This window comes from Hylobates moloch, unplaced genomic scaffold (genome assembly GCF_009828535.3).
Source record: "Hylobates moloch isolate HMO894 unplaced genomic scaffold, HMol_V3 SCAFFOLD_2, whole genome shotgun sequence".
Taxonomy (NCBI): domain Eukaryota; kingdom Metazoa; phylum Chordata; class Mammalia; order Primates; family Hylobatidae; genus Hylobates; species Hylobates moloch.
In genome coordinates this window covers 171,941,613-171,956,358 of record NW_026652277.1, presented here as the reverse complement: position 1 = coordinate 171,956,358, position 14,746 = coordinate 171,941,613, and positions in this window count along the sequence as shown.

The following is a 14,746-nucleotide window of genomic DNA, read 5'->3' as shown; positions in this document are numbered from 1 at the left end:
GGCTCATGTGGAAGTATCAGCAAGGCTTGCCAGCCATGTTTCCACACCCAAGAAAGTGACCACCATCAACAGCAAAGGCCACAGCTTGACATCAAGACAAGGTGGCTGAAGGTGGGCTGAGCAAAACTGTTGAAAATGTGATTGGGAGGGAGCACTGCTTATTCCCTGGAACTCTCAGGAACATGTAAGGTACAGTTTGTGGTGGAGTGCCTATGAACTACCTTCTGAAAAAGAAATCAGTGGGACTTTATACATTAGTAAGCTTGGTCTAAAATAAAGGGGGAATGTAAACTCTACTTTTGATTTATAGTAGGTGCATTTAGGCTACGTGGGGAAAACGAAACTCACAGGCTGGAGGCAAGGGTGATATAAGACATGTTGAAGGCATCGGGTGTCTACTAGGCCTTCAAAGATTGGTTGCCAATTTCAATCCTCACGCATTTCTTCCTTTCTGAAATTACACATTTTCACAATTTTCAGGAAAGGAGGAATTAAGTATTCCTGTTTTATTCTAGAGGATACTGTGATTAGGGCCTCAGTAAGCTACCTGGTAAAATGCTCTCTAAAACTCAAGGATACTTGAAGCACCTTGAGAAGAAGCTAAAATATTGTCTTCTAACACCATCAGTGCTTACCTGCATTCATCATTTTATTAGTTGTCTATAAGGAACACTTATATGTTAATCATATTAATGCATTGAATGGCATATAAGCAGCAATATTTTCCATGAATTCAAATGAATTCTTATACATTAGCATAAGGCCACATCTCAGAAGGAAGTTGTCTTGTAGAAAGTGAGACATTGGTTAGCAAGTAAATAGAATTTGCAGGGTGGCTAATGTTGGACAGTTTTTCAGCAGGGGAAGAGAAAGAATAGAGATGCCCTTAAAATAAACCTTATGGGTCTCAAACTATTCATGCCATGAATCAGGTCAGTCATATTTCAACCTCCTCCCTCAAGCTTATCTCAGTGCAACTTAAGGAAGAAATGGAAAGCACATTTTCACCAGAATGTGTGTCTTATGGAGGGGTAGGGGAGAAGGCAATTTCATAACAGTTTCAAACTAAGGTAGTACCCCAAAGCCAGTGATGTATTCTGACCCAGACTTGACAAGTTATTTTACCTGACTAAGCCTTATTGTTCCTCTGGAACAATATATATCCTTTGCCCAATTCCCCCAGTGGTAACACCTTACAGATACTGACAATGATACAGTCAAGATACAGAACATTTCCATCACCACAAACATCCCTTATGTTGAACTTTTAAAGCCACACTCACTTCCCTCTCTCTCTCCTCTGTCCTTAGCTCCTGGCAACCACAGTTGTGTCTCTCTGTTTTGATAATTTTGTTATTTCAAGAATGTTTTATAAATGGTACTAGATAGTACACAACTTTTTGAGATTGATTTCATTTTCTCAACATAATTTTCTGAAGAGTCATCAAGGTTGTTGCATGTATCAATATACTAACATGCATGTATTAACAGTTCATTCCTTTTCATCGCTGAGTAGTACTCCATGTTTTGGACATAGCAAGGCTTGTTTAAACATTCACTAATTTAAAAATATCTTATTTGTTTCCCATTTGAGGCTGTTATGAATAAAGCTACAATTAAGATTTGTGTACAAATTTTATGTGAACATAAACCTTCATTCTTTTTGGATAATTGTTGGGTCACATGGTGCTTGTATGTTTAGTTATTTAAGAAACTGCCAAATTCTTTTCCAAAGTGGCTGAAACATTTTACATTACCATCAGAAATGTAGGAGTGATCCATTTGTCAGCATCCTTGCAAGTATTTGGTGGTGTCATTATTTTTCATTTCAGCTATTCTGATAGGCATTTAGAGATACCTGATTTTGGTTTTAATTTTCATTTCCCTAATAGCTAGTGATGTTAAACATATTTTTACATGTGTGTTTGCTATCTGCATTTCCTCTTCAGTGGCATGTCTATTCCTGTCCTTTTCATAGGTCCTAATTGTATTGTTTTACTTTCCTATGGAGTTTTAATAGTCCTTTATATATTCTTAAGATCAGTCCTTTATTAGATTCTCAGTCTGAAAATATTTTCTGTAATGTTTCATCCTCTTAATAAGGTCTTTGGAAGAGCAAAATTCTTTAGTTCATCCTCTTAATAAGGTCTTTGGAAGAGCAAAAGTTCTTTAGTTTAATGGAGTCAAATTTATCAATTTTGCCCTTTATGGATACTCCATTTGCTGTCAAGTTTAAGAATACTTTACCTAGCCCTAGATCATGGAGATTCTGTTTTTTTCTAAATACGTTGTAATTTTTTCATTTTATGTTTAAGTCTGTGATCTATTTTGAGTTAATTTTTGTATATAGTGTAAGGTTTAGGTCAAGATGCATTTTGGCTTTTTTGTTTGTTTGTTTGTTTGTTTTGCCTGTGGATATCCAAACACTCCAGTAAGTTGACAATTCAGATGAAATGGACAAATTCTTTGAGATGCGACTATCAAAACTTCACACAAGGAGAAATAGAAAACCTAAGTAGCACTCTATCTACTAAACAAATTGAATTCGTAATTGAAACCCTTTCCACAAAGAAATCCCCAGGCCCAGAATGCCTCACTGTGAAATTCTACCAATTTTTTAAAGAAGAAATAATACCAATTTTATTTAAGCTCTTCCAGAAAAATTCCAGAGGAACGAATACTTCCCAACCCAGTCAGTGAAGCCACCATTACCCTCATATTAAAACCAGACAGGGGAGTGTTGTTCAACGGACATAAAGTTTCAGCTGCGTGACATGAATAAGTTCTAGAGATCTGCTCTACAACAGAGTGCCTGTAAGTTGACAGCACTGTATTGTGCACTTAAGTTTTTAAGTGTTTTTACGACAAAAAACCAACAAAATAAAGGCAGAGGAGGAAGTTTCTAGAGGTGCTGGATATGTCTCTTCCCTTGATTGTGGTGGTTCCACAGTTGTATACGTATATCCAAACTCATCAAATTGTATACATTAAATATGTACAGTTTTGTATATATCAAATATAGATCAATACAAAGCTGTTTAAAAAGACATTACAACAAATGAAAACTACAGACCAATATAACACATAGACATACATGAACAAATAATTGTTAACAATTTTAGAAAATTGAATCCAACAATATATCAAAAGCATAATGCATTATGACCACTTTAGATTTAGCTGAGGAATATGAGATTGGTGTAATATTTTAAAAAATCAATGAATGTAATTTATTACATTAATAAACTGAAAAATAGTATATGATCATCCCAATAAATGCAGAAAAAGCAAGCACTTGACAAAATCCAACAACCATTACTGATGAAGTAAATGTCAGCAAACTAGAAATTGAAGGAAATGTCTTCAACTGGATAAGCAGCATCTACAAAACCAAACAAAAATCCACAACTATAAACAGCATCATACCTAGGGGTGAGAGGTTGAAGATCAGGAGCAAGTCACGGATATTTGCTTCTCACCATTTTTGTTCAGCATGGGGTTGCAGGGTCTAATCAATGAAATGAAACTACTGGATTTCAGGACAGTGTGCCATTGGGAACAAGATAGCAAACAGGTCATGGAACAAGACAGAAATGGAACGAGACCCACACATGTACGGTCAATTGATTTTCAACAAATGTGCAGAGTGCATTAGTCAGGGTTCTCCGGGGGGGACTGAAATAATAGGATAGATATATATACAAAGGGGAGTTTATTAAGGAGTATTGACTCACACAATTACAAGGTGAGGTCCCACAATAGGCTGTGTCTGCAAGCTGAGGAGCAAGGAAGCCAGCCCGAGTCCCAAAACCTCAAAAGTAGGGAAGCCAACAGTGCAGCCTTCAGTCTGTGGTCAAAGGTCCAAGAGTCCCAAAGCTGAAGAACTTGGAGTCCAATGTTCCAGGGCAGAAAGCATCCAGCACAGGAGAAAGATGGAGGCCAGAAGACTAAGCCTGCCTAGTCCATCCATGTTCTTCTGCCTGCTTTGTATTCTGGCCACACTGGCAGCTGATTAGATGGTGCCCACCCAGATTGAGGGTGAGTCTGCCTTTCCCAGTCCACTGACTTAAATGTTAATCTCCTTTGGCAATACCCTCACAGACACACCCAGGAACAATTTTTTGCATCCTTCAATGCAGTCAAGTTGACACTCAATAATAACCATCACACAGAGTAATTTTAGGTTTATAAAGTTAGTTAGAAAGTATTCTTTCTTCATCTGTTTTCTAGAAGAGTCTGTGTAGAACTCTTCTTCAGTGGAACCAACTGAGCTTGCAGCTGTCTTTTTGGGGAGAGTTTTTCCATCATGTATTCAATTGTATTAATAATTATAGTGCTATTCAGAATATCTATTTCATATTGGGTGAGTAGTGGTAGTGTGTGTTATTTCTAGGATTTGGTTCATCTCATCTAAGTTTTAAAATGTGTGTGTAAAGCTGTTCATAGTGTTCTATTATTAGTCTGTTGATTTCTGCAGGGTTGGTAGTGATATCCCCAATTTTATTTCAGATATAAGCAATTTGTGTCTTCTCTTTTTCCCTTTGTCAGATTTACTAGATGTTTGTCAATTATATTGATATTTATGAAGGCCAGCTTTTTTTCATTGATTTTCTCTATTATTTCTGTTTTCAATATCATTGATTTATGCTGTTAACATTAGTATTTATTTTCTATTGATTATATTGGGGATTTTTTTCTTTTTATTTTCAATTATTGAGGTAGGATATTAGATGACTGAATCGCTGTGAATTTTTCTGTCAACAATGCTTTGGCTGAGAGAAGAAAAATGTTCTATATTTATTTTATTAAGTTTGATATATTTTTAAATTTTTCCTCAAGATTCTCTCTTTGACCTGTAGATTTTTTAGAAATGTGTTACTCAGGTTCCAAGTGTTTACAAAGGTTATTGTTATTTTCCTGATAAAATTTCTAGTTTGATTTCACTGTGATACTTTCAGTTTCAGATCTGACATGGAAACAGGTTGGAAGTTATCACTGCTATCTACACAATTAAAAAAAAAAAAACTGAAAATCAGTGAATTTTCTTGAACACATCAGAAAACTGAGTTCACAGGGCAAACTATACCATCCTAGAACTTGAAGGAACAGACAGATCCAGAGAGTTCCAGCCAGGATCGGCTGACATGGAACAAAAGCTGCTTTTGTCCTAAACTGGTAGGAACATCTAAATTGTAATTTTGTTGGGAGGCCAAGGCAGGTGGATCATCTGAGGTCAGGAGTTCAAGACCAGCCTGGCCAACAGGGTGAAACCCCGTCTCTATTAAAAATATAAAAATTAGCCAGGCGTGGTGGCATGCGCCTGTAATCCCAGCTACTCAGGAAGCTGAGGCAGGATAATTGCTTGAATCCAGGAGGCGAAGCTTGCAGTGAGCCGAGATCACGCCCCCCCCCCCCCCCCGGGGGCGAAGAGGGAGACCCCCCCAAAAAAAAAAAAAAAAAAAAAAAAAAAAAAAATTGTAATTTTGATGAGCTACGAGAGACTGTGTTTGGAGTGGCCTAAGAATGAGAAAGTCAGGAGAGTGTGTTCCTCGGGGAGGGCCACACTTTCACATTTTGCCTTCAGGAGCCTCACCACATTCTCATGGTGAGTCCCGAAGGTTCCCTCCTGGCTCTGGCACTGGGAGGGGAAATGTAACCATTGTGAAATACGGCAGAGCATTCTCTACAACAAAGACCTGCTCTCCAGGGTAAAAGTCTACCTGAGCCTCATCAACCTTGGGAAAGAGCATCTCCCAGACACTCGTCCTGTGAGTCACCCTATATTACCTGGAGGTGGGGACATGTCTGTTAGAGACCTAGATGGAATCATGAGATGACAGCACACTTCCCCTCCCACCCACTCCACCCCCATTCCAACAGTGCTCAGGCAACGACCGTGAATCGGGAAGAGCTCTCAGGGAAACCCAAAGACAACAGGAGAGATGAAAATGAGAACATCTGAAGCCTCCCAAATATGTTCTCTTAGCTTTAGCCATGTTGCCCCTAAGCAATTTGAACATCCTTTCTTCTCGTCTATCTGGCTAGCTGTTCATTATTATTCAGGGAACATTTGATTTCAAGACACACATGTGAATATAAGCCTTTCTGAACTGTGCCACAAAACTGTATGAATCCCTGATCTCCAAGAGGGGCCAAGGGCCTCCCTGTGTGCTCCCTCAGCATCTAGTACCTACCCCCAACCTGCATTTTCATGCTCTCAATTGCCATTACTTGGCCTTTTTTGTCTCTAACCATAAGTTGACTAAAACAAGGGACTCTCATGGGTTCTATTGTATTGTTAGTTTTTCCCACTCACAGTTCCTGGCACATAATAGGGCTTCAGGAAAATAGATTGCATTCAGTGGAACATAATGCAATCTATTTTATTGCATTTCTCAATTCAATTCTGTGTATGACAATTTATTTCAATTAGGATTGGAATAGAAACACATAGATAAAATGAGAGAAAAAATAGTTTCCACAAAGGAAAAGAGGGGGCTCTTATCAGAAAAGAAAAAGAGGAGAGGGATCCCAGATAGACCAACTAGCAACTGTTCACTACAACTGGCTTCGTCATCTTAAACCCCATCTCAATTCTTCACAGCCTCATGATTTTTAATGTTGATGGGATAAAAGGGATTTGAAAACACACAGTATTGAAACAAGTTCTTTCATGCTCATGGGGCTCAGGAGGTTTAGAAACATCTTTCATTTTCCCTAAGAAATGCTCTCTGACATAAGACTTTTCAAAACGTATCACTAAAAATGTATAAAGACATTCACTCATTTAATACATTTTATAAGTGCCAGAAACAGAAATCTTACCTAGAACTTTGATATATCAGTATTATACATCACCCAACACACATGCTTAGAGTCTTAAGTCATTTCCTAGGTAATCTAGTCCAACCTGCACTTAATGTAGGAATCACTTCCATCTTCTCTCTGACGTTGAACTGAGGCTCTATTTGAATTCTCTCATTGATGGGAAGTTCATTGCTTTGCAGAAAACCTAAACCTAAAACACAACCATCCCATTGTTGAACTATAATTATTAGGGATGTCCTTCTTATGATAGACCTAAATTTGCTTTCTTATTGTCACTATCTATTGCTGTGTATTTTACTTTCTGGAGTATTATACAATAAATCCATTTCAGCTTCCACATGGTGACATTTTGAGTATTTGAAGGCAGTTACCTTGTGCCCTCATCGTCCTCTGTTTTTTAGGCTAAATAGTCCCATGCCTTATTAGTACAAAATGATATAAAAAACTTATGACCAATGATTAGAAAAGAAGTCTGATCCACCATACAGATTTTTAAAATACATTAGGAATTAAAAGGTTAGCATTTGTGATTTTTATTATTCATGAGTCATTTTGAAAGTCATGACATGCATTGATTTATAATTTCTAGAGGACGATTTTATGTGATCCTAGTTGTGAAAGCACATCCTTTGACTAATGAGTGCCCCTAGCCCCTGGCCATCACATGCATGGAAGGACAAATGTATACATCATATTGCATTTGTGAATATGAAGATTATGATGTTTCAGGAACTAGCCCTTGGAACTGTTGCTGTGTATGTCTATTCTACATATAGTAAATGCATTGCAGTTTAATTTTGCCTGAGTAGAAGATTGGTTATTGCTCATATTCCCAGTGCTTGTATTGGTTCACACATCACATCAACCCCAGAAAAGTAATTACCCTTCCTTAGGCCAACAAAACTTGATGAATTGTAAGAGCCTTCCAGTGGAAGTCTTCCCATCATCTAGTTGCAGTAATAAATCAACTAGGCAATCCCATCTAAGAGTCACTTCATTATAGAGTATGTACTGAGAAAATGACTTTCTATATTAGCATTGCTTATTTAGGAGGTAATGGATATTACAGTCATATGAAAAACGTGATCTTAAAGTAATATTGCCTCCATTGATATGTAATTGGCATTTAAAAAATAATAATTTTGTACAACATATTTAGATCTTTTTTACTTCACTATGCATTTGTTTCTAGCCTCTGTGATTTCAGAACTTGGCATCTGTACGGGTGCATGAGACCTTTCCTGCATGAGGAAGGTTGTGTGACACCATCCCTGATGCCTCTGCTCAGTCCTAGCCTGCTGCTGGTCCCTGCCCCGAACACCGAGCTTCCTGCCCTCTCTCTTTGCTTCCTGCGCTCCTGCAAACATCTCAATTGGTGTCTCCTGAATGCCTTTCTGTTGATTTTCAAACAAAACCAACAATCATTACTGTGTCTCAAAGCCCCTGTATGATCTAACTCTACCTTGATCTCTAAGGTAACTCTCTCAGTAGAGTACCATAGAGGTGAAATGCCCATCTCATTGCATCATTTCAGAGGATAACTAATATTGATGTGACTTATCACTAGTGAGTAAACTTTCATCACTTGGGTAAGATGGTTCCACACTGCTAATTTCCTTTTGCATTATCTCTTCTTTGGAGTGAGTCACTACGTGCAATCCACATTCAAGGGAAGCGAAATCAAGCTCAACCTCCTGGAGGGGAGAATATTATTTGTAATTCTTCTGTGAGAAATATTTGTTCCTTCTCACTAATTTTTATTTAATAATTTATTGATATCAGTATGGGCTCATAGATATTTATTTTGTTCTTTGGGTAAAACCGGGTCTTTCTAAAAACTTTTGTTGCACAAATTCTATCTGTTTTGCCCAGTGGAAGCTCTTTGAAACTGTTTTTTTCCCATTTTGTTTGGGTTATATGTCTTTTCTTATAAGTCTTTGTCAGCTACATGCATTGTAAATATATGATCCCTGCCAATGGCTTGTCTTTTTACAATCTTAATGATACATTTGGTCAACAAAAGTTCTTAATTTCAAATTAAGCCCAACTTATCAAAGTACTTGATAAAATTCAACAGCTACTTATTTTTTTTGAGTCAGCAAACTAGGAATAGAAGGAAACTTCTGTAATCTAATAAAGGTTATCTACAAAAAATCCCAACAGCTTTCGTAATACTTGTATTAGTCAGTTTGCGTACTGCTGACAGAGACATACCCAAGTCTAAGTAATTTACAAAGGAAAGAAGTTTAATAGAGAACTCATAGTTCCACGTGGCTGAGGAAGCCTCACAATCATGGCAGAAAGCAAGGAGAAGCAAGTCATATCTTACCTGGAGGGCATCAGGCAAAGAGAGAGCTTATGCAGGCAAACTCCCATTCTTAAAGCCATCAGATGCCATGAGACTTATTCACTCTCATGAGAACAGCACGGGAAAGATCCGCCCCCATGATTCAATTATCTCCCACCAGGTCCCTTCCACAACACATAAAATTCAAGATGAGATTTGGGTGGGGACACAACCAAACCATATCATTCCACCCCTGGCCCCTCCCAAATATCATATCCTCATATTTCAAAACCAATCATGCCTTCCCAACAGTCCCCAAAAGTCTTAACTCATTTCAGCATTGACTCAAAAGTCCACAGTCCAAAGTCTCATCTGAGACATCCCTTCTGCCTATGAGCCTGTAAAAAAAGTTAACTCCTTCCTAAATACAATGGGGGTATGGGCACTGGGTAAATACAGCCATTCCAAATGGGAGAAATTGCCCAAAACAAAGGGGCTACAAGCCCTGTGCAAGTCCAAAATCCAGCAGGGCAATCAAATCATAAAGCTCCAAAATGATCTCCTTTGACTCCACGTCTAACATCCAGGTCACACTGACGCAAGAGGTGGGTTCTCACAGCCTTGAGAGGCTCTGCCCCTGTGGCTTTGCAGGGCATAGCCCCCCTCCTGGCTGCTTTCACAGTGGTGTTGAGTGTCTGCAGCTTTTCCAGGAGCATGATGCAAGCTATTGGTGGATCTACCATTCTGGGGTCTGGAGGATGGTGGCCTTCTTCTCACAGCTCCACTAGGCAGTGCCCCAATCAGGACTGTGGATGGGGGTGCCAACCCCACATTTCCCTTCCACCATACCCTAATAGAGGCTCTCCATGAGGGCCCCACCCTGCAGCAAACTTATACATGTAGAAAGTTAAAAGAATCTATGAACAATTTAATAAAAATGATATGAATAGAATATTGTTGAATAAAAGGTCAATTATACAAAAATGTATATATTTCTATATAGTAACCATAAGCATGTGGAAAGTAAAATTTTAAATACCATTTACAATAGCATCAAAAATTAATTAATTTGAATAAAAACGTCCATGACATCTACACTAAATCCTCAAAAACACAGCTAAGAGAAAGAAAAGATTATCTAAATAAGAGAAAAACACATGTCACATTCATGGATTGAATAAATCAATGTTGTTTAAAGAATACAAAGATTCAGTTAGGTGGGAAGAATAAATTCTGGAGATCTAATATACAGCATGGTGACTATAGTTAATAATACTGTACTACATACTTGAAATTTGCTAAGAGAGTTGATCTTAAGTGTTCTTACCACACAATCGAAAAGTTGTAACTATATAAGGTTATATAGATACAGATATATACAAATACATAATTAGCTTAATTATGGTAATCATTTCACAATGTACACCTATATCAAAACACTATGTTGCACACCTTAAATATATATAATTTTTGTCAAGTCTGCCTCAATACGGCCGGTAAAAAATAATTTAAACATGTCCAAGTGGATGGCCAGGTTAATGCACCCACATATGTGATCAGTTATACCAGACACACGACATACAAACTATGGCAGATAAATAATTGTAGTGCAAAGCAAGTAATAAAAAATAAATAGAAATCTTTGGATATTTGAATCCAAAGATTCAATGCAATCCTAATCAGAATTCCACAATGTTTATTTTATAGAAATTGGCAAGCTGATTTTAAAATTTATATATTAATTGGAAGGAACTAGGATAGCCAAGCCAATGCTAATGAAGAATAAGGCTGGAGACGTATAGCCCTTGTAACAATACAGTGCTATGCTAGGGTGAAACTGGATAAATAGACTAATGTAATCGACAAAAAGGAGTCAAAAACAGTCTCAAATTTATACGTCACAAGATTTACGAAACAGACTCCACTGCAATTCATTACAGAAGAGATGATCTTTTCAATAAGTAGAAATACATTAATTCAATGTAAAATAAAATGGTTATCCCCCTACTTTACACCATATAAAGAATTAATTTGAGGCTGGGAGTGGTGGCTGACCTGTAATCTCAGCACTTTGGGAGGCCAAGGTGGGAAGACCACTTGAGGTCAGGAACTCAAGACCAGCCTGGGTAACATAGTAAGACCCCCATCTACAAACAATTAAAAAATAAAATAATTAGCCAGGTGTGGTGCCTGTACCTGTAGTACTAGCTACTTGAGGGGCCAAAGTGGGAGGATTGCTTGAGCCTAGGAGGTTGAGGCTGCAGTGAGCTATGACTGTGCTATTGTACTATAGTCTGGGTAACAGAGTGAGACTCTGTCTCAAAAACAGAGTAATAATTTGAGAGAAATCAGGGACCTAAATATAAAATCTTGAAACAATGTTTCTAAGAGAAAAGAAAACAGAATATCATTACGATCTTGGGAAATTAAAAGATTTCTTAAATAACACCCCAAAAGCACCAACCAGGATATTAAAATGTTTTTTTCTGTTCTTTTTCTGAAAAAATTTCTCAAGAAACACTTTCTTTAATTTTTGAATACTTTCCTAAATTTCTTCAGTTTTATCTCATGTGCTAATTTTGGCAATCTTTTTCCATTTGCTTAACTCTCAACCTTTTCCTTAAAATCATAAAATAAGGAGATTTGACTAAATATTAACTAACTTCCCTTCACCTCCAGTATACTATCACTCTAATATATTGAAGAAAACTGCTTTTTTTCTTCTCCAGGCATTTAATTTCTTAAAATGCAAATTATAAAAAATTTAAATTACACTTTCTGGTATAGACTCCTTCATGATTTTAATGACTGAAAGCCCCTCTGCACACTATAGTCACACTGTCAAACACCAGCATATTTCCTACTTACCAGGTGATACGGTTTGAATGTGTGTCCCCGCCCAGATCTCAGGTGGAATTGGAATCCCCAGTGTTGGAGGAGGGGCCTGGTGGGATGTGACTGGATCATGGGGAAGATTTCCCCTTTGCTGTTCTCATGATAGTGAGTGAGATCACACAAGATCTGGTTGTTCAAAAACGTGTAGCACCTCCCCCTTCGCTCTCTCTTCCTCCTGCTCAAGTGATGCAGCACATGCCTGCTTCCTCTCCGCCTTCCACTATTGTAAGTTTCCTGAGGCCTCCCCAGCCATGCTTCCTGTACAGCCTGAGGAACTGTGAGTCAGTTAAACCTCTATTCTTTATAAATTACCCAGTCTCAGATAGTTTGTTATAGCAATGTGAGAAGGGACTAATACACCAGGCAAAGGACCACCTTCATGAGCTCCATGTGAGATGCTTCTAATATGAAGACATTTGAACAGCTGCTGAAATTGCCAACTGTACCCCAACAATGGAACACCATAGTCCTATCTAAGATACATGTAGTACACAGCCTGATTATAGAATACGCCAGAGCTACAGGCATCACTATATGAAGAGTTAAAGCAGTTTACCTAAATTTTTCCTTCATTTTTGTTCTCATATGGAATTGATTCAGGATTGCTGGAAAAAATACTTTAAAGACTTGTAAGGTGACTACACAAAAACATATCCTAAAAACGTTATATATTTGCATAATATACATATATTCTTAGCTGCTTATACCTTTATAAAACTGTCTATGGAAAACAGAAACGAAAAAGGAATAGAAATTTATTTTACTTTGTTCCTTGGTAATTGAAGATAGGTAGTCAACTAGGCACTGTACAGAATGATTCTGAGAGTATGTGATCTCTGGTATAATGTGGACGCTAATGCCATGTATAGATAAATGACAAATCTCTGAAGGCTTTTAATTTTTTGTAGCTTTTTTTTTTTCAACAAGGGTATGTACACGTGTCAAAGGAAGCTGAAAGTTCAATGGTTTTAAAAAAGACATTAGAGAGGTGGAGCCAAGATGGCCGAATAGGAACAGCTCCGGTCTCCAGCTCCCAGCCCCAGCGACACAGAAGACGGGTGATTTCTGCATTTCTGCTTGAGGTACCAGTTTCATCTCACTAGGGAGTGCCTAACAGTGGGTGCAGGACAGTCGGTGAAGCGCACTGTGCGCGAGCCGAAGCAGGGCGAGGCATTGCCTCACTCGGGAAGCGCAAGGGGTCAGGGAGTTCCCTTTCCTAGTCAAAGAAAGGGGAAACAGACGGCACCTGGAATATCGGGTCAGTCCCACCCCAATACTGCGCTTTTCCAACGGGCCTGGAAAACGGCACACTAGGAGATTGTGTCCCGCACCTGGCTCGGAGGGTCCTGTGCCCACGGAGTCTCGCTGATTGCTAGCACAGCAGTCTGAGATCAAGCTGCAAGGCGGCAGCGAGGCTGGGGGAGGGGCGCCCGCCATTGCCCAGGCTTGCTTAGGTAAACAAAGCAGCCAGGAAGCTCGAACTGGGTGGAGCCCACCACAGCTCAAGGAGGCCTGCCTGCCTCTGTAGGCTCCACCTCTGGGGGCAGGGCACAGACAAACAAAAACTCAGCAAGAACCTCCACAGACTTAAAGGTCCCTGTCTGACTGACAGCTTTGAAGAGAGTAGTGGTTCGCCCAGCACGCAGCTGGAGATCTGAGAACGGTCAGACTGCCTCCTAAAGTGGGTCCCTCACCCCTGAGCAGCCTAACTGGGAGGCACCCCCCCAGTAGGGACAGACTGACACCTCATTCAACCGGGTACTCCTCTGAGACAAAACTTTCAGATGAACTGTCAGACAGCTGAATTTGTGGTCTCACGAAAATCCGCTGTTCTGCAGCCACCGCTGCTGACACCCAGCCAAACAGGGTCTGGAGTGGACCTCTAGTAAACTCCAACAGACGTGCGCTGAGGGTCCTGTCTGGTAGAAGGAAAACTAACAAACAGAAAGGACATCCACACCAAAAACTCATCTGTACATCACCATCATCAAAGACCAAAAGTAGATAAAACCACAAAGATGGGGAAAAAACAGAGCAGAAAAACTGGAAACTCTAAAAAACAGAGCACCTCTCCTCCTCCAAAGGAACGCAGTTCCTCACCAGCAACGGAACAAAGCTGGATGGAGGATGACTTTGATGAGTTGAGAGAAGAAGGCTTCAGACGATCAAACTACTTGAGCTACGAGAGGAAATTCAAAACAATAGCAAAGAAGTTAAAAACTTTGAAAAAATATTAGAAGAATGGATAACTAGAATAACCAATGGAGAGAAGGGCTTAAAGGAGCTGATGGAGCTGAAAGCCAAGTTTCGAGAACTACGCGAAGATTGCAGAAGCCTCAGTAGCAGATGCGATCAACTGGAAGAAAGGGTATCACTGATGGAAGATGAAATGAATGAAATGAAGAGAGAAGGGAAGTTTAGAGAAAAAAGAATAAAAAGAAATGAACAAAGCCTCCAAGAAATTTGGGACTATGTGAAAAGACCAAACCTACGTCTGATTGGTGTACCTGAAAATGATGGGGAGAATGGAACCAAGTTGGAAAACACTCTGCAAGATATTATCCAGGAGAAATTCCCCAATCTAGCAAGGCAGGCCAGCATTCAGATTCAGGAAATACAGAGAACGCCACAAAGATACTCCTCGAGAAGGGCAACTCCAAGACACATAATTGTCAGATTCACCAAAGTTGAAATGAAGGAAAAAATGTTAAGGGCAGCCAGAGAGAAAGGTCGGGT